The sequence below is a fragment of the Arvicanthis niloticus genome, unplaced genomic scaffold (genome assembly GCF_011762505.2).
Source record: "Arvicanthis niloticus isolate mArvNil1 unplaced genomic scaffold, mArvNil1.pat.X pat_scaffold_795_arrow_ctg1, whole genome shotgun sequence".
In the NCBI taxonomy this organism is placed as follows: Eukaryota; Metazoa; Chordata; class Mammalia; order Rodentia; family Muridae; genus Arvicanthis; species Arvicanthis niloticus.
The window spans coordinates 22285-43472 of NW_023046391.1; the positions used below are offsets into that span (position 1 = coordinate 22285).

Sequence of the window (21188 nt, forward strand, 5' to 3'; positions counted from 1 at the left end):
AGGAAATACTCCAGAGGCATCAGATGAAGACACCATGAATTCCACTGGCCAATACTGGGTCAAACTGAGCTTCAAACTATAGAATGGCAATATGAATAGGTAACAGTGTGAGAAAACATGGGTATTCTGAGCCATAGGGATATAAATCAATATGAAGAATAAAGAAGCAATGTACTAAACACCAGATCACCTTTGAAGAAGTAGCAATAGAATTTTAACACTGAAAAGATATCATCACAGCTATAAGTGATTTAACTAACTTATTAGTCCCTTCCAGATCCCACAGGAGTCATTTAGGCCTCAACATTATGACAATAGGCAAGCAATGCAGGGGTAGAAAGTTGTATACCACATGTCCTTCTAACATATGCTGGCATCTGACTGTGAATGTCATGAGGTCATAATTTAACCCTTAATGACCTACACAGAGAAAAAATGTCCCTTGTCTCCAAAGCACTAAATTTCCAGTCAGTCAATCACTTTCTGCAGACCCAGCTTTTTTTACCGGAGTCCCTGTTCCCACACACACTTCTTCTACAGAAGGTATTTGTGCTGCTGAACATATTTTGTCGTACAACCTCTGCTCCAAGATACGTGTGTTTTTTCCAAAATCATCAATTTCCTATAATACAAATAAGGAAACCTTAAAATTGAGATATAAAGGTTACAACATTTCTTTACTATACAAACTGTGACCCAGCCATAAAAAGCAAACCACTTTTTCTTTTCCAGTAAAACAAAGGGTATGGTTCAATGATAAATTAACTTTGAATATAGCGCAACTAAATTTACCTATCACTCAGTCAGAAAGTTTTATTTAGAGTTCTGGTTATATCTCCACTAACAAAATACTTAACCCCTAAAGCAGCAGTCATTTCTAGCAACTCTTGTAAGTACAGCAAAGCGACGGAAACACTGATTTAAAAAATGATGCAAAAGACATTCTGGATTGTAGAACAACATATTCCAGAAAGAATATAAACAAAATTTTGTGATTTCATATGTACACACTCCAAGGATTCTGTCAGTATCCAAAGTATTTTTATGGCTGTATTAGCAATGGAGTTTTGGGAGATATATTCCCAAGGGCCACATATTAATAGACTCAAGGAACAGATTAAATTGAAATAGTGGAGTAAATGCTTGGTTTAAAGAACTTTCTACAACGAACTTCATATTTATGTATGAAAAGTTATATAATCTTATATGAAAATATCATGAAGTATCTTTCTACACGTACTAAATGTATTCCTTGAGAGGGAAAATTAAAATATCTAAAGTATATTAGGTTAAGATCACAAGACCATCATAGATCTTTTGATCATGCATCCATTTACAGAATTAAATGTGTATACAAAATGTATTTTCCATTATACATCATAAAGAAATGAGTTGGTGACAACTATTCTTTGCATCACATTGTCAACTTACCTTAACGACAAGTATGTTCTTGGTATGCCAGTAAAAGAAACATGTTCATTCACTCCTCATTCAATCATCCACAGATATACTTAGAAGAAGGTGCAGAAGTGTGAAACATGTTACATGTATTTTTTTCTTTCAAACATTCCAAGCATGGAATAGTAGCCTGAGATTGAAGAGTAATTTACTGGGCTTTAGTTATCTATACAGACCACTTGCATTAAGTCCACAAATTAGCACATCAAATAACAAAACCAGACATAAAGCAGGTTGAAATCAGTAAACATTTCAGATATGTGTTTTAAAATGATTTAATTTCTATAGAAAAAGTGTAATCACAATATAATGTGACAGAAATTGCCAAAGGGATGATGTAGTGATTGCAGTAAGGTTGCATGCAGCAGCAGGTTTGAGTTCAACCATCCATGTCTGGGCAGTAAGGTTGGAACCACTCCACTGATGCTGAAAGCTCTGAAGATGATGAATGGTATTTCAGCCTCTTTCTGCTCCTCTGGAGATCTCATACCTGAGGGAAGGAATGCTATATCGATAAGTAGGAGAATGATCAAGGCCTCTTTGTCCACATTGTGTAAGTGTTACATATTTTGAGCAAAGTGGGAAAGCTGCATGGTCAGAAGGTAAAACCAGAGTTTGCATGGAGGATAAAGATATCACTACAGAGACCCCAGCTAATGAGAAAGGATTGTGTGAAGTTTCCTTGGCCAGAGGTGGAGTTTGAAGATCCCATTAGTCAGAAAGAGTATGTGTGAGACAATGTGGGCATTATTGAAGGCCTCATATGCAGACCCTGAATGCCCTCAAGACTAGTCAGAGATGTATGACCAGGGATGAGTGGGTCAGAGGTGAGAAGTCTGAATCTTGTTGACGGGTATGGGAAAGAAGTGAAACCCCCAAAACCATGGAGAAAATACATGATTCCTAGGATCAGAGCTGAAATATTTGAGGGTTTCTTGGGAAGAGAGTGGAAATCTGTGACCATTTTATAGAGGTAAACTAGCATGTTTGGTTGGGTAGATTTTGAAATTTGCATACTCCTCCTCAGAGACATGGGTTCCTTGTAGTGAATGTGGTGCTAGGTCAGGCAGCAGTCTGAGCATCCATCAGAAAACCTGGCTGACAGTCCCACACTGGTTCTCCTTCTTAAGCATATGTTCAGCTGCTAGGTCTAGGTATGAAATGTGGGGAACACATCATTTTGGTTTCTGCCTTGAGGCAGTGAGCTTCTGTTCTGGGCTGCACTTGCTAAGCTTGGGCTCTGGAACTTACAAGCTGGGAGGTCTGGAGGTCCCTTTGGGTGGATGGAAATAATATAGGTCCTAAAGATAGGGTGGGGAATGTCTGAGGACCCTGCACCAGAGGAGGACAATGTGATGTCCTCCTTGGTTAGAAAGGCATATTTGAAGATGGCCTGGGGAAAATGAAATCTGAGACCCACTGGAAAATCAGAGGCAGGCGTTTGGAAAGATCTGAGACCCAATGAAGGACTTAGTGAGTACACTCCCACAGGAAAACAGTTTGAAGTTCTGAGAACCCTTTGGATACTGGTGGAGTGTAGTTCTCTATTAGAACAGGCAGCATGGAATCCTTTGGTGAGAAGAGGAATATTTCAGGTATAATTAGAGAGAGGAAATAGTCTAGAAGCCAATTCAGTAATAGAGGGTACTAAGAGAACTTTGGGTAAGGGGAGATATATCTAATCTCCCTGTGTGCAGAGGAGGAATTGTTTCTGCCCCTCTGGGGACATGTGATAGATCCAAGATGCTCTTAAGTAGAAAGATGAGATTGGAGGTCCCCAGGATTGTATGGAAGAGGCTCAGCCTTCTTACTCTTTACGTCTGGAGCACTATTGAGCAGAAGTTGAAGGTTGATTGATACCTTGAGAATTAAAGAATGTTCCTTTATTAGCTCCAAACTTGAAATCACAATCTCGAATTCATACCATCCGATAGTTGGTGCTAGGCATGACAGATGTCTTAGAAGTCTTCTAAGAACCTGGAATGCAGTAGCCTCATATTCAGTGTCTTCCTCAAATATATGTCCATCCACGCATTTCTCTGCATGGAGGACAGACTGTCTGGGTCTGTGGGACCAAAACAAAGAAAGTAGTCTCATTTACCCTTGCCTTGATATTCTTTTCAGGGGGACCTCACTCCACAGTGCTCTTAGATCTCTTAGGTCAGAACAGTGCTTCCCAGACCTCTGAAATTAGAAGTTGTGTGTAAGAGATGCACTGGGAAGATGGTGACTCTGTGGTGTTTCCTCGATCACACAGGCCAGGTCTGGAGCACTGCCTCTTATGAATGTCTAAATCTTCCTGTGTAGAATGGGGGAGGAGCTTGGTCAGCTTTGCTTGGAAGTAGCACTGTTGTGCCCTTCCTCTACGAGGTAATGTGCCAGATTTCATGGGAATAAGAGTGTCACAGCACCCTAGTCATAAGTGGGATTTCTGAGAAACTCTGTGAAAAGTGAAATTCTATACCTATTTGTCACAGAGGTAAAATCTCTTTCTATTTTCAATAAAATAATAAAGACCATTTCTCATTGGAGAAAATGTAAATACCTTGTGGACCACAGGAAATTTCAGTATTGCTCGATTACTTTCCAATTATTTTTCAGTATTTAGAGTGTCCATATATTTTGTGTGCTGTGGGAAAGTCCAGGCTGCAGTTGTTTCAATATTCCAACAGGTTGAATGGTTATCTTTAGGCTATGAAACTTTTGGTCAGAGGAAATAAGTCCAAGGCCTCTTTCTTCAGTGGAGGAATGTCTCAGAATATATGTAGTAGGAATAAGCTTGGAAGATATCCTAGACAGTTGGGATATAGCCAGCACACAAAGTCAGTAAAACAAGATCAATTGACACCTTTCAAAAGAGGGTGGGCATGAGTCCACCTTGGGCTAAACGATTTCAAGAACTGTGGGCATTAGGAGAAAATGTTGTTGCCCCCTAGACAGAAGGGTAAGAGTAAATATTTATGAGCAGGCATGGAGTGTCTGAGGCTCCTCATTATAGGCAGAGAGAAAGGCACCAAAGATTCACTATGAAAGGATGACATTTACAGACCACTTGGACAGAGAGTGTGCATTTGCGGACTACTGTAACAAAAGTAGTTATTCTGATGTCCCTTTCAGATGAGAGGTGTTGGATGTGAGATACAGTTAAGTGGAATTTTTGTGCCCTCCTTCATCAGAAATGAAGTTGAAATCCTTCTAATTATTGTGGACCTTTTTGACTCAAAGTGGACTTTGAGACCTTGGGCAGGGAGAGATTATCTCATGCCCTGTCCATCCTGTAAGATAGATATTGGACCCTCTTATATGCAGAGGGTGCATTTGATATATAATGGACAGAATTTGATTGTCTAAAGCAATGATGTTCAGAAGTAGAAGATTAAAGCACACTTAGAGTCTGCTTAAAGTCCCAAACCTTTTTAAGGATGAAAAAATGTCCTAGCCTACCTTGAGCAGGGATGGTAGGACTGCTTCACAGTTTAGAAGATTTGCATCCTCAGTTACACTGTGGTAGGCAGCAATCTAAAAATTATTCATCAGTCATGATTGTCAGTCTCTAAGTCCTCCTGAAGTTTGTCATCAGCTACATGGGTAAGTGCATGAAGGATGGTATGAAAAACAGAAGACTGAAGTGTCAGGCTCTGTTAACACAGGGCAGAATTAAATGATGCCCCTGTGGTCACACAGGTATTTTCTTAGTGGCCATGGTTAGAGGGAAATGATCTAAAGTTCATCATCAGAGGGTTATGTTTGAGGCCCATATATAGGTGGGGGATGCTTTGAGGACCCTTTGATCTTGGTCCCCTTAGGCACAATGAAAATCCTGAGATCCCAGTAGTGAACTCCAGTCATTTTTATTACTGACCTTGGACAGAAGGGGAAGGCTTAGGGTAGTATTTGTAAGAGCAGAAAGGCCTGAAGGCCACCCATTCCAAGTCAAGTGCTGATGACCCTTCATCCAAAGGAGATGGTATGTGATGCCTGGAAAATAGATGCAATTTGAGTAGTCTGTATTCATAAATGGAACATCTGGAGTCATCCAGAACTGCTTTGCTTAGAAAGAAAGTGCCTGGCCATGTTTAAACAAATAGCAAGCTCTAATCCTCTTACTGTGCAGAAGGGAGAAATTTAGCTTACCTTGGGTAGTGGGAGAACAGTATGGTACTGCATCTTTTGCGTCCAAAGAGTCTTCCCAGCTTTCATTATCCATATATTGTACATCCTGTTGGGAAGAGTACAAGAAACAATCAGCAAGCTCTTTCTTCAGGATGAGAAGTGGTCTGAAATCTGATACTCCCTCAAAGTGGTATTGGTCTGTGCATATCCTTAAATGAGAGACAGGAACATTGCATTTCTGACAACCACCTATAGATCGCATATCTGTTAGTTTTCACTTTCCATTTTCTACCCTCTGTCATACACCCAGAAACTTGTGGGGTCCCACTCTGAGGTTGCAATTGTGTTTGCCTGGCAATTTGGTCAGAGAGAATGGCACTAACGTAAGACGAGTTTAAAGTCAAGTGTAAGGTGCCCTTGGAATGAAGCTATGAACTAGGGTGTCCCATAGCTAGAGGCTACATCTGAATTTCCTGTGACTACAGATGGAATGAATGAGACCCACTTGGCCATAGGAGACAAACCTGTGGTCTCTGTCATCATTGTTTCATGAGAAATACACCCTTGTCCAGGAACTGGATGTCTATAGTCCTTGTTGTTTAAGGAGGAAATCATAGCCTCCTTTTACACTACACTGGACTGCATGTGAGTAGATTTGATTCTGGTTTCTACAGAAGGGATGGCATAAGCCTTACTCTACCTGGGGCCTCTTTAGCCAGAAGACAAATGACTTAGGCCTGCTTTCAAAGAAACAGAAAGTTTGAGGGTGTTTCCTCTAAATGAGTACTTTAGTCCACCTTGGACAAATGGGGAAGGTCTGCAGTAGGTTTAGTCGTAGGAGGGAGGTCTGACATTCTCTTCAGTAAAGTAAAAAAACTGAGGTAACTTGGGAAGAAAGAAAGTGCTCGGGCCTTTATGAGAAAGAGAAAACTTTGAGACCTGGTTGTGCAAAGGTATGGATGGGTTAGAAAGCCCTAGGAGAGGGGTAAGTACCATGCAGCATCCTGATAGACATGAATGACCCTGTTACCTTATTCAGTAAAGGAAGGTCCCAGCACTGCTCTTCAGCTTCTAACTCTTCTTTAGTTGGTAGAGGTTCCACAACTTGTGTTTGGTCTGGGGGAGTTCAGGCAACAAGACAATCCTTTTTCAAACACCCTGGATGCCTGTCCCTGGCTGGGTTGCCTCCTTCAGTTTGTCTTAACATGTCCATGTATGGGCAACAGCAATGTGATTAGGCTATGGAGCATAACATAGGATCCAGCCAATAATTCTCCACATAGGTCCTGGGACCTCAAACTAGAGTGAAACAATATATTTCCTTAGCCACCATGGTGAAAGGTGAAAGGCTTGGATCTCTCTTATTATAGTGTATACATTGGAGGTAGTTCAAAGACATAAGAGAATTCTTGAAGATACAAGGCACGATACACAATTATTCAAAAGAGCATATCTAATGTCACCTTTGGAAAAAAGGAACGTGGGAGCTTCCTTTGGTCAAAGACAGTGGCTCACATCCTCCCTTGCAGAAGTGGACAAGATCCAAGGCCACATTGTTGGTGAAGGGAAGGGCAGAGGCCGAGTTCTCTCAGGAACTTCAAAAAACAAGGAGTGTGAAAGTAAATGGGCAACAGAGGAGTCTGGGAACCTCTTCCCAGAATGAGAAGTTCTAAGACAACCTTCAGCAAAGGAGAAATCCTGAATGTCTTGGTTCATAAGCTAGAGGTCCCCAGTCCTATTTTGTAGAACAGAAATATCCAGTTCACCCATGGTCAGCAGGGGAAGGTTCTAGACTACATTGTGCACTGGAGGAATGTTCTGATTGCCTCACCCCAGATGCATACCCTATGTGAAATCTGTGAGAGTCCAGGCAATGATCACCTCAATCTTCCAACAAGCATTGATGTTTCCCCAAATCTGTGTTCAAACTGCACACATCTGCAAATAATTGATAGGCATCATGAATTTTTTAATTTAGAATATTTTGTTGGATATTTTACTTACAAAACAGATGTCATGCCCTCTCCCCATTTCCCCTCCCTAAAACCCCCTATCCCATTCCCCCTCCCCTGTTTTGCTTTTATAACATTTTAATTACATGTGACTTCTAACACTCCCCCCTGGCGCTTTTGCGTCCGTGGAGAAATCACGAGACGCAGAGAACAGGTAGTTACTGTAAACGAGGCTTTTAATCTTTATCACCCACGTGGAGAAACGTGGAGAGACGCGGAAGGAGGGGGGAGGGAGAGAGAGAGAGAGAGAGAGAGAGAGAGAGCGCCAGAGTCAGAGAGCGAGAGAGAGTGAGTCAGAGTCAGAGAGACAGAGAGAGTGAGTCAGAGTCAGAGAGAGAGAGAGAGCTGAGGAACGGGTCCCCCGCTTAAGTGCAGTCTAGAGTGACGTATTCACTTTTTGATTGGCTGTTCGTTCACCACCCAATATGCCTCGGGATTGGCAGTGGCTAAGGCACGCCTATCTGCCTAGCAACTGCGCAGCTAACAGCAGCTTCCTACATCTCCCCCTGTTTAAATTATTAATATGAAACAGCCTTTTGCCTATTAAATGTAGTACCAAATAAGATTCGAACTCAAACCCGATCAAGCAAACTCCATCTTGGGGGGGAGTAAGCGATCAAGAGCTTATAGCCCGAAGATTTTTCCTTACCCTTCCAGGTGCCATGGAAACCAGTCCTCTGGGTGCATGGGCTAAGGAAATATAAAGAGGCATTGACACCCATCCCTGTGCAATGGAGCATATATATAGCTCCCAGGGGTGCGAGGGCTGTGAACCTATTATTAGGTATCACAATTATTTAGGCAAGAGCTGACTGGACAAGACCTCTCATCTACCCAGTGCAAATGAGCTGAGCTCTTGGGGTGCATAGACTGAGAGTGTCTCTGTCATAGGCTATTTTTTAGCCTAGATCGTCAAATTTGAGGGAGGGATGCTTGCTCCAAGGTTTGCGAGTGCTTAGGCTATAAGCTACCTTGTCACTTATATTGCTGGGCTCTGAGCTTACAAACCAACCATTTATGAATACTAATTTACATCATAGAGCTGTATATCAAGCAGGCCTATTCCCGCTCTTTAGAAAGAAAGAAAGAAAGAAATAAAGAAAGAAAGAAAGAAAGAAAGAAAGAAAGAAAGAAAGAAAGAAAGAAAAGGCAGAAGAAATTTATTTTTAAGAAGTAAAATCTCCACAGGAAACAGGCTCCATCCACACTCCATCAAGGCTGGAAATCCGGATTTGCAATCACTGCTGTATCTGGTCCAATTTCCCATTTCACTTTCCTTTTAAATAAGCAGAAAGATCATGGCTTTAAGTAAATGCATCATTCACAAATCTTAGAGGTGTAACACCTGGATGTGGGGCTGTTGACACAGCTTATTTGAGCCACATCTGTGAGCCCCTTCACATGGGCTAGAGCCAATCAACTCTCTGATTGACCAAAGTCTATTTTAAGTCTCTATAACGATGTACTGAGATGGGCACAAAGGTAGGCACATGCACAACCAAGGCTAGATCTAGTGATCCATTCTAGCCTTGTGCTAAAAAGCATGTAACATTCTTATAATCCAAGATATCAGAATTATTCTGAAGGTTGGATAACATAAAGAAAAATGAAGGGTCTACACACACCAACACCGGTTGTGCAGATGTATTTTTAGACACCTTATTAAATTTAATGTTATTTAAATGGCTAGAGATATTAAATCTTGTAGCCGAAACATACTGCACCTTATGAAGCATATTCAACAAGACAAAGGTAGATATACCCCCTTTTAACATTTAAAACAGTGACTACAACACATAAATTGTGTTGAAGCAAGATAAACTCAAGAAAATATATATATGATTTAATTTTGGACTTGTATCCCTTTGAAAACATTAAACAGAGGTTTTAAATCCTCTTATGGTAAGCTTAAAATGAGGTTTTAGTCAAATAATATCTCTTAACAACCTTTAAAAATTATTAAGAGTCATTCAAGATTAAAGTAAACTATTTTTCTTTGTATGTACACTCATAGGCCAGAAGATGGCATTAGATCCTCACCACAAATGGTTGTGAGACACCATGTGGCCGCTGGGAGTTTAGCCTTTATATTTTTAATTAAGTCCAGCCTTAATGGCTGAGTTATTTCTAAAGTCAAATTGACTCAAACGTTGAAAGACACTGTCTTTGAATATTTTTTTGAAGTAACAAGTATTTTAAAAATTTTAAAAGCTCGCTATATTGAGGCAATAGCTTGTAGAAAAAATTTTCTTTAGAAAAATCCACTAATCAAATATAATACACACCAAAAGATTTAACCTCTTACCCTTTTTGTATTAAGGCAACAAAATTTGTATATATATGTAAAATATAAAACATTACCCATATTCTGAAGCAATTATTTTTTAACAAATATTGTTTCATGGGCTCTTAAACATTATGAGTAAATTTATTACCTATAAACCTTTTACCTTTACCAAAAATGTAAAGGAATGGTATAAAAATATTTTTTATGTAAACATTTATTGAAATGGTAGCTGGATAAGACAAGTTAGGTTGTATAAAACTTAAATTTGAACTTTATTTTGGATTAATTTAATAACCAATCTTTTTTGTCTCATGAGAATTTCGGATAAAAGCCAATTTTATTCTCTAATAATTGTTACACATTTTAAAGGAATCTAAGGCATCTTATTTTTAACAGCTTTGAATATAGGTTATCTTGTTAGGATCTGGTCTTTAGACTCAGAACGAAAACTGCTTCTTCTGGTCGCAGCCTGCAGGTCTTAATTCAAATGTAAATGCACTTAACCTCTCTCTGCCTGCCTGCCTGCCAGTTTAGGCGCAGTTCTGAACTGAGAGATTTTGCTTTTATTTAAAACCTTAAATTTGAACTAAAAACCTCTGGAATAATTTAAGATTTTATTAAATCCCACATCGATATACTCAGCCACAATGGCAGGAGGGTCAGCCGAGATCTTCTAATCCAGCTTCCTTCTTTGTGGTCTTCCGAAGATTCCCGCTTCTGCAGCTGCGTCTGCACCACGGGGGGCCAGCGGCTCCAGGCCACGGTCCGCCATCGCGAACGCGCCCGCACTGCCTTGTGCCACGGGCCGAATTAGATTGTTTTCGCCTGTGAAAGAAACACAAAAAAGACCCTCTCCCGGGCCGCAAAATGCGCCCAGACAATTTTTCAGGCTTCCCTTCCCACGAGAAGCAGCTACATGTTTCGCCGCTGCAGCCGCGCCTGTGCGCGATGCCGCCGCCGGCTTAAACTAACACACTCTGGTTCTGATAGCTTGGAACGGACCTCTCGTGAAACCTTTTGACTTGCCCTAATAGCTGAAAGCAACGCAAACAAGAAGCTAGCTATTGAGGTGGCAATGGGAGAATATCCACCCGCGACGAGGGTTTCTATCCCAAGCATACCTTCCGGAGGTGACCCCGACATCCACAGTTTGTTAACCATTCTCGAAGCTCAGGGTTCCTTCGGCTAATGCGTAGGGATCTGCCGCCGGGGAAAACCGCGCGTGGGTTTCGCTCGCGTGGAGAATCTGCGCGCGCTTGGATTCTCGCGCCTGGAACTTATCCCGGGATTTTCGGCACCAGATCTAACGTGCCCCCCTGGAGCTTTTGCGTCCGCGGAGAAATCACGAGACGCAGAGAACAGGTAGTTACTGTAAACGAGGCTTTTAATCTTTATCACCCACGTGGAGAAACGTGGAGAGACGCGGAAGGAAGGAAGGGAGAGAGAGAGAGAGAGAGAGAGAGAGAGAGAGAGAGAGAGAGAGCTCCAGAGTCAGAGAGCGAGAGAGAGTGAGTCAGAGTCAGAGAGAGAGAGTGCCAGAGTCAGAGAGAGCGCTGAGGAACGGGTCCCCCGCTTAAGTGCAGTCTAGAGTGACGTATTCACTTTTTGATTGGCTGTTCGTTCACCACCCAATATGCCTCGGGATTGGCAGTGGCTAAGGCACGCCTATCTGCCTAGCAACTGCACAGCTAACAGCAGCTTCCTACAGCGACTATTAAGGTCAGTTCTGCATTTTTGATGCCCAATTTTGAGGCACAAGGTATGAAAGCCGATTTCATCTTTATATCTTCTATCCTATGATCTAAAAGCAGAGAAATGTGAGGTACCATTGTTTGCAAATGTGTTGTAAAGATGTCTTGGACAGAGCGGTTAGCTTTAAAGAAAACTTCATTAATGGGGTGTTTGTGAGGCATGGGTTGAAGAGAAGGTCTGGTGGTTCTTTAGTTGCACAGGTGGACATGAAGTCCCCTGGTGTAGAGGATGAAGGTTTGAAACAGCCTTTTTACACAGGGGCTAGTTTTGAGAGCCCTTTTGAATAGATTTTGATTTCCCAGGGCCCCCTTTGCAGAAATTGAAGGTCTAAAATCTATTTGGCAGGTGGAGGTCAACAATAGGCCCAAAATCCTACTGGAAAGACAGACAGGGAATGTTAGATGCTCTTTTATGTAGAATGAGTGGTATAAAGCTCCCTTGATCTGACAGCCCTTTAAGGAGAAAAGACTCAAAGCAACTTTATAGGAATAGGAATTTGTAAGGAACACGTAAGGCATAATAGGTGTTTTAAGGGCCCATTTGGCAAATGGGGTCTAGGGCAATGTTAGTCCTAGGAGAGTTCTGCCATTTTGTTCGCTGTAGTGAGAAGGAGTAAGTTAACATTAACCCTGAGGCCCTGTTGAAAAAGGAGAACAGAATCTTCTTCAGGCAGAGTGAAGGTGCCATATACACTTCTGTCAATTGTAAAGGCCATTATACAGTACCTTATACAGTGGAGAAATTTTCTGGCAGCAATTATACGTTTCCAATTCAGAGTTTTGTATCTGTATCGCTTGTGTTCATTCCGGGAGAGAGCAGGCAGAAACTCATTTCTTTTTCCCAAGGGTTTGGATGACTGTTGCTGGCTAGGTTACATCTAGTTTGTTCAGCTGTCCAGATCTAGGCAGAAATGTTGGAAGTTATTACGTTTCTGTGGACTTGCCTTGTGTCAGATGGCACAGGTTCTAGGCTCTGATTCTAAACTTGAACTATTGGACCTCAAATCAGAGTGGACTAGGGTCCCTTGTTTACAGAAATAGTCACCTTTGGAACTATGCCTGATCAGTTAGTTATAAAAAGTACATTGATCTTTTGTGAAAAGGTCATGGGTCTCACTTTGAGATAGAAAATATGTTGGGAGGATAGGGAAGAGCAGAAAGGTCACATAATCACTCAGGCAATAGGTTACCATGGGAATTGAAAGAAGGTGCAGAAAATACCTTATCAAGTGCAAATGTCCTCACAGTCCAGAATACCCATGTGTTCTGGTACTCTGAGGCGTGCTTCCCAGGAAACAGAGAAATTTTTTTCTTACAAATTGGTTGGTAATCTCTGGCTCCAAGTTCTCCACAAGGTGTTCAACAGCAGCACAGGCAGGGGCAGCAAAGATGGACCTGCTCCATTTCAAGTGTCAATCTTAAAGATAGAAGTTAGATCTGGGCTCAGATTTTTACTGTCAGGTTCAAGGATATCATTTTATGTCCCAGGATGTCCATTCAGAGTGATCTGCCATCCCTTCAGTCACTTGGGGATGACTTGTCATCCAGATCAGAAGGGAAACATTAAGACCTCCTAGAGAAATAGCACTGAGAATTCTATGACTAGAAGTGGATTCTCTGAGGAAACCATTGTCAGGGGATGCTTGGTCAAAATATTATGGGAATTTTTATATTCTGATCATCGCTCCTGTCACAAGGATATCAGGACCTCCTTTCTTCCCTCGGGTACTCACTCCTTCTACCTTTGATTAAGGGGGCATCATATTTTCCTACTGAAGCAAAGGGAGCCTCAGATCATTCCAGTTTGTCCAAAGGAGGCTTAAACATTCGTTTAATTAGGTTGAGGAATCCCATACAACTTCTGAACATCTCTGTGAGTTTTCATGTCGGTGGCTTCTCTGTAAGCTCTGTAAGCAGATGAATGTGTACCAAGTCCCTTTCAAATTTAAGGGTGTCTAGAACTCCCTTATTCCAAGAAGATAGAATGTATGCTTCTTCATTGACAAAGTATGCATGTCAAAGATTCTTCATTGCATCATTACTGAAACTACAGTTTTCCTTGAGCTGAACGAGAAGTTTGTGAAACCATAGTTCACAGCTTCCTGATACTGTAGACTGAGCCTCGGATATTTTTCTTATTGTTTCCCAGATTTCCCTTTCAGCTCAGTTTTGTAGGTTCAGTAATGATGCAATGAAGAATCTTTGACATACACTGTCAAGGAAAAAGCAAACTTTCTATCTTCTTGGAATAAGGGAGATCTAGACACCCTCCAATTTGAAATGGACTTAACACAAATTCTTCTGATTACAGATCCTGCAGAGAAGTCACTGACATGAAAACTCACAGAGATGTTCAGGAAGTTGTATGGGATTCCTCAAACTAAATGAATGTTTAAGACTTCTGACAAACTGGAATGATCTGAGGCTCCCTTTGCTTCAGTGGGAAAATATGATGCTTCTTTAATCAAAGGTAGAAAGAGTGCATACCCCTGGGAAGAAAGGAGGTCCTGGATATCCTTGTGATGGGAGAGATGATCGGAGTATAAAAAATTCCATAATATTTTATGGAAAAATTAAATTGCTTACCTTAGCTGATGAGGCCTTAGCATTGCCTCACCTTCGAACTGTTCTTCAGTCTAGAATATCCATACCTTTAGCTGAAGCAGCAGGAGAGCAAATAGAGTTACCATGATTCATGATCACCATGGGTATGTGATCACACCTCAGCATGATTGCCTCCTAAGAATTATATCCAACCAACCAGAACTATGCTAGACAGATGATTTCACAGCAGGTCATGTGACTTTACTCAAGGAAGTAGCATAAGGTTCCAGGATTTGCTTTCTCCTCTTGATTTCTGTGAACTTTGACCAAAGGGAGCAATGCACCTTGGTCAGAGGTAAAATATCCCACAGGCCCTTGAGCAGTAGGGATTGTTATGAGAGCCTATTGAGTCAAAGGGCTGACTTTGAAGGCCCCAATCATCAGAGGAAGAAAAATACCACCATTTTGAAAAGGAGAAAGGCCCTCTACCCTGTTGGACAGTAGGGGAATATTCCTGTTTACCTTCTGTAGAGGAGGTTGGTCCAGGAAATCCAAGCTTCCACGTCTTCAGATAACTCTAGAAAATTCTTGTCTCTGAGGACTCCATTGTTGACTTAACATCGATCTGAGGTTTCTTCTAAAAATTGGGCCAAAGTACCTGGCTGTGTTTCCTATATATAAATGGCCTTGGATCCAGGCTGAGCTTTTGATTCAGTGGCCATGGGACTTGAATCCAGGGTTGTCTGGGTTTTTTTTTGTTTGTTTGTTTGTTTGTTTTGTTTTGTTTTTTGTTTTTTTTTTTTTTGGTGGTTTAAGGTGTATTTCCTAACCAATAAAATCTGAGAGAGAATTTCTGGTCTCTCTTAGTTGAGTGGTAAACCTGAGTCAGCCCTGAACAAAGAGAGAAGCTCCTGTGAATTCTAGGTCACAAGGATCCTTGTAGGTCACACTACAGGTGAGCCTGAATGTTTGAGATACACTCTTCAGTGACAAAGTCAGTTCTGTAGCTTGCTTCATCAGAGGGGCATGTCTCAGACATCTCCAGTGCAGACAGAGGAAGAATAAAATATATTTATTCAAGGTCAGCTGACCCCTTTGGCATACCCTAATGTAAGGGGCTACTATGGTTAGAGGAAATAAGGCTAAGGCCCTCTTCAGAAGATATTCCAACTAGGTATCAGGCTCCTTGTCATCATGGGTTTGTTTACTTCTGAGGGGGCATGACTTGATGGAGTTATTAGCTGGAGACATAAATTGTCCTTGTTCTAGAAGGGTCCATCTGAGGCCCCATTGTGACTTCATCAGTTCTATTGTATGCTGATCATAAAAGGGCTGTATCTGTGGCCTTCTTGTCAAGGTCTGAAGTCCTTTGCTTATTATGTCATAGGTCTTAGGACCTCTTCAAGTCATTGAGGACTTATGGGACACCTTAGTTCTGAAGTGGTAACTCTGAGGTCAATTTGAGCAATTAATGAATGTTTGAGGTTTCAGGTTCTCAAAGGAATTGTATGTTAATGCTCCCTTGAACACTGGGGAATTTGTTACACATTTGATGTTGAGAGGGTATAACTGAACCACCCTTGAGTTACTGCTGAAAGTTGTGAAGCACATTGGTCCTATACAGTTAAGATGAAGGTCACTTAGGCTATTGGGGAAGATCTGAGTATCCCTGGTTCACAATGGACAGGTCAAAAGTCCCCTTGATCCATACAGAAATTTGGAAGATCAGTAGTTCTTAAGCTGTAGGTCTGATGCCTACTTGAGAATTACTGGAGTGCATTTAGCCTCCTGGTTAAGACAGAGTATGCCTGAGGACCCCTTGAGAACCTTGAGAATGATTTGAGCTCCAATTCAGAGATTTGGGGAAGTGTGAGTTTTCCTGCTTTTGTGTCAGAAACACAATTTGAAGGACCCATGGACAGAATGAGAATGTTGACATATCCCAAAACTATTAAGGATACCAATCTTTAGAGGCAAAAGTCTAATACCATGTAGGGGAAAACAGAAATTGCAAAGACTCTTGTGTCAGAGGAAGATCAAGAGTCAAGTTGGAGAGTAGAGAAGGCCTGAAAATTTCCTTATCTAGTCTTCATGGGAACCAAGAACATTCCTATCATGCAGGCCAGGGAGCAGTGTAATCAATCTCCAACACGCTAAGAGGCAGTACTTAGCTAGGTCTCCTGATAACTCAGTTGCCTATTTTTGAACATCGCATGGTTTGTTATTTCTGCTGACCAATTTTAATATAAATACATATATATATATATATAATTATATATAATATATAAATATATAAAATATATTTAAATATATATATTCTCCTGGGTTTATCACTTTGCAGGCTACTCTTAGGCATCAGGACCTCAGACATCCATGTCCTGTTATTTGGATGGAGGTCATTAGGTCATCAGATCAGAATAAGATGCACTCAGTGCAACTTTAATAGAGGGAGTTGTTTTTTTCACCAACTAGGTCAGTTCAAGTAGGCCTAGATATACAGTGGTCAGAAGAAGCACATGTTATTCTCCATGAAGAGCACATTTTATAGCATGCCATTTTGACTACAAATTGTGAGCTACTCTTAATCAGAAGGGGGAATACTTAGCATTCTTTTAGTCAGAAGAACTTACCTGATGCTTCAATGTGTATCTGAGGCAGCTAGAAATAGAAGTTGTAAGTTTGATAGATGGTGGATGAGAAGAAAAAGTATTAAACTCCTGCTGTTTATATGGGGCACAGAGTGGGAAAATATAAGGGTGACTTTTAGATTAAAAAAAGAATTGAAAAAGTCATGGTAAATGAGAGTAGGGCCCAGGCCACCCTCTTGACATGGGCTGCCTTAGAGCTTCCATTTGGCAGGCTGGGAAGTTCTAATGCCTCCTTGGGAAGAAGAGGAAATTCGGAGGCTTCCTAGGGCAGAACTTGAAGGTGTGACCCACTGTTGATTATAAGACACATTTCTGAATACTTTTCTGTCATAAAAAGCTTCTCTAAGACCCAGTGTCTTAGATGGGGCATTTGAGAGTCTATCTCTTTCAGCCTGAAACATTCTGAGGCTGCCTGAAACAAGGCGTACATATCCAATGTCCCTTTGGTAAGAACTAGAAAGTCTTAATCTATATTGTTCAGTTTGAGAAGGACTGATAGCTCCTTTAGAGGAGAAGATATAACCAGTATATCTCCTACTTTGAAGTGGGATCCTTTTGAGATTGCTTCGAACAAAATGTGTGTATCTGTGGCCCCCAAGGTTAGAAGGGTTATAAAGGGGGTATCCAGATTCATATTGGAGTGCTGCGTCTCTCCCTTGGTAGGAGAGGGAAGGTACCATGTCCTCTGGTTGACATATGATATGACTGTAATTTCTTTGTCTAACAGGGAGTGATGTTGTACTCCCTTTTGGAACTGGTGGAGGGATGAATCCTCATAAGATAGGAACCAAAGCTGTGTGCTCCCGTTTGGAACTAATGGAAGGTTTCTCTCCTTCTTGGACAATAGGAGCATGTTTTGAGCTCTCCTTAGTAGAAACAGGGTGGCTGGTATCCTCTTGGGGTGATGATGAATGTTTGACACCCCCATGGGGACTGTCTTCATCTTGAGATGACTCAATGCCTTCTTGGTCTGCAGCAGACCTTTCCAGGGCTCCATGGGTTTCAGAGGCATTCCTCTCTCTTCTCCTGGTAAAAGTAGTGTGTCTGGGAATCTCATGAGGAGAGGTGGAATGCCTGAGGCTCTCTTCATGAGAGTTAGTGGTTTGTGTGCACTCTTCAGTAGAGATGAGGATGCTATGCCCTCTTGGGGAGTAGCTTTAGGTTTCTTATCTTTTTTGGAAGATAAAGAATATCTGAGCTCTCTTTCTGACAAAGAAGATGGTTTGCAACTCTCATGTTCAGAATTGGAAGCTTGAGTGTCCCTTTGGTCAGAAGGGGCCTCTTTTGATGTGGTTTTAGTAGACTTGGACTGTCTGTGAATGCCTTGGGGAGGTGGGGGACTTCTGAGGCCCTCCTCAGGAGATGGTGAGGATCCACAGGCTCCTTTCGCAGAATCTGAAATGGTGACGTTTCTGTTGGTCTCAGTTTCAAGCTTTGCACCCCTTTTGTCAGAATTGCAACCTCTTAACCCCATTTTGGAAGAATGGCAGAGTTCCCAGCCCTCATCTTCTGATGGCACAGATTTCAATCCTGATTGGTCTAAAGAGGCATGTCTTGATCTTGTTTCTACCATATTAGAATGTCTGGAGCAATCTCCTGGAGAGGGAGAAGGAATGACACCTTCTTTAGGAGGGGAACTGGAAGTGGGACTTGAGTCTTTTTTGGCATACTTGAAAGATGTGAGGCTACTTTCAGCAGAAGAGATACGTTTTAAGACATCAAGTTCTGAAATCGAAGTTAGGATATACCCTTCAGGAAATGGGACAGATTTCAATACCCTTTTGGTAGAATTGAAAAGTCTAGGGCCTTTCTTGGGAAAAGAGAAACGCCTCTGGCGTTCTTTATAAGGAGAGATAGAAACAAAGTCATCATGTGCACAAAGGGACAGTCCGAGAAACTCTGTTGAACAGGAAGTTTCTACAGTGTCTTGGATAGATGCCGTAGGTTCTAGAAGCCCCTGGGCTGGTTGAGAATGTTCTAGACTTTCTTGTGGAGATGTGGGTGTTCCCAGAATCCTTTCTTCAGATACTAAAAGACCCAGAGCACCTTCATTAGTTTTCAAAGCCCCAGAGCCCCTGGCACAGATGGCAAAGATTCTACAGTCCCTGACACAGAATCTGAACTCATAGAAATGCATTGGGTAGATGGCAGGGGTTCTTCTGACTCTGGACTAAGTGATGAAGAAGGTTGAAACCTGAGGGAGTTTTTTGCAAGTGACAAAGGCTCTATAATTTCTTGGGCAACAGGTGCTATTTCCGCAGTGTTTTACACACATGGCAATGTTTCTAGTTTGCCCAGGGCAGATTCAAAAAGACCAAGATCTTCTGGATTAGATGGTGAATATCCTACAGTCTCTTTATCCAAACAGGTTCCTGGGGGCTCTTGGGATAACAAGGAAGTTTCTGGAGACCCTTGGGTAGATGTCAATGTTCCTAGAACACCCTGGGCAGACAGGGATGAGTTCAGTGGTAATAAGTCAGGCTGCGGCACTGTCAAATCCAATTGGACAGATGGAGAAGATCCTAGACTCACTGTAGTAGATGCTGAAAATTTGAAATCTGTTGAAGAATTGGATATTCCTGGCTTGCCATGCATACAGGTGTAACCTTCCAGATTCCCCTGTAAAGACAGGCAAGGGCCTCCAGCTTCTTGAACAGATAACAACGGTCCTGGATTCACTTGAACAGATAGAGACATTGTCAAAGGCCCTAGGGAAGATGATACAGATCCTAGTGTTCCTTGTCCAGATAAAGAAATTACCATAGGACCTTTGGAAGAATGCATAGATCCTGAAGATTCTGAAGCAGGTGGAGCTGTGTGTAGGGCTTTTTGAGCAGAATTCAAAGACTCATTTGGTCCCTGGCATGAAGAAGAATGTCCTAGAGTACCCTCTGTACGTTTTGAGAGATCAAAAGTCCCTTCTACAGAAAGGGAAGTATCCGAAAGGCTTAGGGAAGAAAGTAAGGAAATAAGGTGGGCAGATATTGAAAGTTCCAGAGGTGAGCCACCAGATACCACATGTCCTGTGGTAGATGTTGAAGATTTTTGCACACCTGGTGCAGATGATGAATATCCTAGAGGGCCCTGGGGAGATGGCAAAGGCTCAACAAAGCCTTGTGCAGTTGCAGAAATTGTCAGAGATCCTTGTTCAGATTCCAAAGTTCCTGTTGTCTTTTGAGCAGGGTGGGTATATCCCTCACACACTGGAGTAGTTGGTGAATCTGCCAGTGTGCAGGGTGTAGAGGTGCACTGTGTTCCTGTACCTTGTGTATGTAAAGGACTTGAAAACCTTTGGGGTGATGTAGAATGATGGGCAGAACTTTGCTTAGATGTGGATTGACATACTGTCCCCTGTGTAGATAAACAGGGACCCACAGCTCCATGAGCAGAACCTGAAGATGCTTGAGTTCCCTGTTCTGTAGAGGAAAGACCCAGAAGATTATAAGAACCTTCAGAACATTGTAATGTATTTATCATTGCCTGGGCTGAGATCGAAAGTTTCAGAAGCCCCTGGGATGATTGCAAAGGTGCTAGACACCCTTGACTGGATGCAAAAGTTTCTGCCCCTACTTGGGTAGAAGATGAATGTCTACCAGGTTCTGGAGGTGATATTGGCAAAGTTCCTAGAGTCACTGACACAGGTTGAGAAGATGCTACATCCTCCCTCACCAGGGGCGAATGGCCCAAGGTACTCTGTGTTTCTTTGTCTTGCCCCACAGAAAAAGTTTCCTCTGCTGCCCTTGAAAGTTCCTTGGGCTTTTGAGAAGATAGCAAAGCTCCTAGAACCCCTGGAGCAGGTCCAGTAGTCTGTGGGGAACATGATGTGCATTGTCCAGTATGTTGAGCAGGTGGAGAAAATGTAAGAGCCCTCTGGGAAGGAGTGGGATGTTTCAAAGACTTTGGAACAGATGACACAGTTTCTATATGCTTTTGTTTGGATGTGGACGTTCTCAGAGACTCTTGGGCAGATAGGGAAGTTCCCAGAACCCCTTGTGCAGATGACAAAGATCCCAAAGTTCCTTCTGCAGATAAGGGAATTCCCAGAGGCACTTGGGCACATGGAAAAGTTCCTAGTTCCTGCTTGTCACTTTCTTTATAACCTAGAGTCCCTGAGCTAGGACACAAAGGTTCTTTAATCCCCTGGGCAGCTATGGGCTTTCCCAAAGTGGTTTCTGCACAAAGGGAAGCTTGTGCACACACCTGAGTAGATGCTGGTGGTAATGGAGAAATTTGTGCCAATGCATGCGGTTCAAGAGCTGCTTGGGAATATAGGGAACTTGACACAGTTTTTGTCAAAGATGATGGAGGGGCTGGACTTGCTTGTTTTGGTGAGGTTTGACCAAAAGGCGTCAGGGCATGGGGCAAAGTTCCTGTA

General features: G+C 42.0%; 1 long non-coding RNA gene across 13 annotated transcripts; it reads right to left on the reverse strand.

Annotated features, from left to right (window-relative positions):
* Nucleotides 1-1717: 1717 nt before the first annotated feature.
* LOC143433889 (uncharacterized) lies at nucleotides 1718-12610 on the reverse strand. Of its 13 annotated transcripts, none has more exons than XR_013070404.1 (9): nucleotides 12348-12610; nucleotides 7416-11192; nucleotides 7035-7166; nucleotides 6602-6870; nucleotides 5593-5677; nucleotides 5321-5436; nucleotides 4004-4249; nucleotides 3319-3523; nucleotides 1718-1948 (listed from the first exon to the last, which is right to left on the reverse strand). It is a non-coding gene; the product is annotated as an uncharacterized LOC143433889 (long non-coding RNA). The 13 variants fall into 13 exon arrangements; XR_013070405.1 differs by having other exon boundaries at nucleotides 7416-11671; XR_013070406.1 differs by having other exon boundaries at nucleotides 7416-10695; nucleotides 10992-12610.
* Nucleotides 12611-21188: the final 8578 nt, after the last annotated feature.